The sequence below is a fragment of the Mirounga angustirostris genome, unplaced genomic scaffold (assembly GCF_029215605.1).
Source record: "Mirounga angustirostris isolate CCGP_5_RB_7025 unplaced genomic scaffold, mMirAng1.0.hap1 SCAF_6, whole genome shotgun sequence".
In the NCBI taxonomy this organism is placed as follows: Eukaryota; Metazoa; Chordata; class Mammalia; order Carnivora; family Phocidae; genus Mirounga; species Mirounga angustirostris.
This window is the reverse complement of record NW_026991714.1, coordinates 95,734,716-95,738,093: the sequence shown is the minus strand read 5'-3', so window position 1 is coordinate 95,738,093 and position 3,378 is coordinate 95,734,716. Positions and strand designations below refer to the sequence as shown.

The following is a 3,378-nucleotide window of genomic DNA, read 5'->3' as shown; positions in this document are numbered from 1 at the left end:
TGTTGTGCACAAACAATGAATCATGGAACACTTCATCTAAAACTAATGATGTAATGTATGGGGATTAACATAAGAATAAAAAAAAATTAACATCATATAACTTGCTGGTGGCATGATGGGTATTGTGAAAAACAAATATTTTTTAAAGATTTATTTATTTATTTTTGAGAGAGAGAGAAAGAGTGGGGTGAGGGGAAGAGGGAGAGAATCTTCAGCAGACTCCCCATTGAGTGGGGAGCCCGAGGCAGGGCTTGATCCCATGACCCATGAGATCATGACCTGAGCCAAAACCAAGAGTCAGTGCTCAACCACCTGGGCCACCCAGGTGCCCCACAAATAAAACATTCAAAAAGTAAGTTACTGGCAGTTGTGGATGTTATCTAAAACAGATTTACCTAAGCAGATTCTGTTCTTCTTCATTCTGAAGTCAGTGTTCTTTTAGGAAAATTCCAAGACATAAAGATTATATTCTTATTAAAATCTATAAGATGTAGTTTTGTTTTTTATACCTCAAGATATTGTTCATTTATTATCTTTTTTTAAGACTTATTTATTTATTTGATGGAGAGAGAGAACCGACTGAGCCACCCAGATGCCCTGTTCAGTTATTATCTTTTTTTTCTGTAATTATCTATTATTTTGTTTGTTTGTTTTGTTTTGTTTTTGTTTGTCTGTTTTTGTTTTGTTTTGTTTTTACTTAAATTTCTGAATTTCTTTTATGGTATTTACATTTATTCTAATTTCCTTGTTCTACATCCCATATTAATAAAGTTTGTAGACTATAAAGGAACTATAATTTATATTATCTACAAAGATCCTCAGAACACAAAGAATGCTATATTAATGCATTTGTTTTTTCCTTGAGATAAGTAGTTTATAAAATATCTTTTATAGCTTATTGTAACATAAGCACAAATACATATATTTTTTTTTTAATTTATTTATTTGAGAGAGAGAGAAAGAGATAGAGAGCATGAGAGGAGGGAGGTTCAGAGAGAGAAGCAGACTCCCTGCCGAGCAGGGAGCCCGATGCGGGACTCGATCCCGGGACTCCAGGATCATGACCTGAGCCGAAGGCAGTCGCTTAACCGACTGAGCCACCCAGGCACCCAGTACAAATACGTATTTTGAAGTTACTAGTCATAGGCAATACCTGCCCTCAGGTAGCCTGAGTAAAGACTTAATGCTTGTGTGTAAGTGTGTGTCTTAATTGTACACGTGACACAGTGCATTATTGCACATGCACTATGTTATTATGTATGATTGACTATATCTGTCTACCACTGTTTATAGGGGATTATCTCCTGAGAACTCTAGCAGCAATGAAAGAAAGAAATTGATTTTAGAGCCATGTATTGAGATGATAATAACACCATTTTCTAAGTGTGTCATCCTGTTTTTATTTATAAAGTAGTCAAGCAAAGAAGTTGATAAAATTTTTCTCTTTCCTTCAAATTAAAATTATCTTTGGAGTGCCTGGGTGGCTCAGTTCGTTAAGTATCACACTCTTGATTTCGGCTCAGGTCATGATCTCAGGGACATGAGATTGAGCCCCGTGTAGGGCTCTGCACTGGGTGTGGAGCCTGCTTAAGATTCTCTCTCTCCCTCTCTCTCTTAAAAAAAAATAATGTTAAGATTTGCTTTTTGAATTGTGGTAACAGAATGTTGCCAGTTCTCTGTATGGCCACGTCAGTGGTCTATTCCATTGCATTTAAAATTTTATTGTGTGCAGTCCCCCTTGGGCGGTGGCGGTGTAGCTCATAACCTCAGAGGTAGCTGCTCTAACAGCAACAGCGATTTTTAGGGATGGCGGCAGCTGCAGCAGGACCTGCAACAGCCCAGAAGTTTTTCCAGAGCTTCTCAGATGCTCTGAGCGAGGAGGACCCCCAGGCGGCGTTAGAGGAGCTAAGGCTTTGGAACAGAAACCAGATGATGCTCAATATTATTGTCAAAGAGCTTATTGTCACATTCTTCTTGGGAATTGCTGTGATGCTATTGCTGATGCAAAGAAATCTCTTGAACTTAATCCAAATAATTCCACTGCTATACGGAGAAAAGGATATGTGAATACCATGAAAAAAACTATGCCGCTGCTTTAGAAACTTTTATAGGAGGACAGAAATTAGATAATACAGATCCTGATTTCACTGTCTGGATTAAAAGGTGTCAAGAGGCCCAGAATGGATCACAATCTGAGGTGTGTGCATCCCAGAGGACTCATCAGTCAAAAATCAAGTATGACTGGTATCAAACAGAATCTCAAGTAATCATTACACTTATGATCAAGAATGTTCAGAAGAATAATGTAAATGTGGAATTTTCAGAAAAAGAGTTGTCTTCTCTGGAGACGATTACAATTTGCAACTGAGACTTCTTCATCCTATAATCCCAGAACAGAGCACATTTAAAGTACTTTCAACCAAGATTGAAATTAAAATGAAAAAGACAGAGGCTGTCAGATGGGAAAAGCTAGAGGGGCAAGGAGATGTGCCTAAACCAAAACAGTTCATAGCAGATGTAAAGAACTTATATCCATCATCATCTCATTATATAAGAAATTGGGATAAATTGGTTGGTGAGTTCAAAGAAGAAGAAAAAAATGAGAAGTTGGAGGGAGATGCAGCTTTAAACAAATTATTTCAGCAGATCTATTCAGATGGTTCTGATGAAGTGAAATGTGCTATGAACAAATCATTTATGGAGTCTGGTGGTACAGTTTTGAGTACCAACTGGTCTGATGTAGGTAAAAGGAAAGTTGAAATCAATCCTCCTGATCATATGGAATGGAAAAAGTACTAAATAAATTAATTTGCTATCAAAAAAATTTTATTGTGTGCAGGATTACTGGGAGCCTTTTAAGACACAGATTGCAGTGTCCCACCTCCAGAGTCTGAATTACTAAATCTGAGATGAAGCTTGAGAACTAACAAATTCCCAGGTGACATTTAATTATTTTATCTATTTGAGATCATTTCACACAGGTCATGAGAGGAATCCCTCACTTGTGTTCTGCTGCTCTCTCGGTACTGAGTCCTTCTACCGTGCCATGAAAAGTTCCCTGAGTTCCTTTAGCTCTTTCTTCAATGCCCCTAAGACCATCTCTACTTACTAATCTATGTGGCTTGTACAGACTTAAGTGAAACCCATCTTTAAAAAGAATCCCTTTGTTCCACATACTTTCAATACACTTTCCTTTAGTTACTACCTTTTCTATTTCATCCCCCTTTTTAAACTCTTTGAACTATACAGGTGTCTGTTTATTCATTGCCTCCAGTTTCTCACATCAGCTTATTCTCAACATATCTCTTTGGCTTCATATCTAATTATTCCACTAAAAGTTGCCAAGAATAATTTTTAAACAACTTTTAGTGCAATTCA

General features: G+C 37.2%; 1 pseudogene; it reads left to right on the top strand.

Moving 5' to 3' along the window:
• The first annotated feature begins 1,806 nt into the window (after positions 1-1,806).
• LOC123842374 (protein SGT1 homolog) lies at positions 1,807-2,818 on the top strand (annotated as a pseudogene).
• The last annotated feature ends 560 nt before the right edge of the window (positions 2,819-3,378 follow it).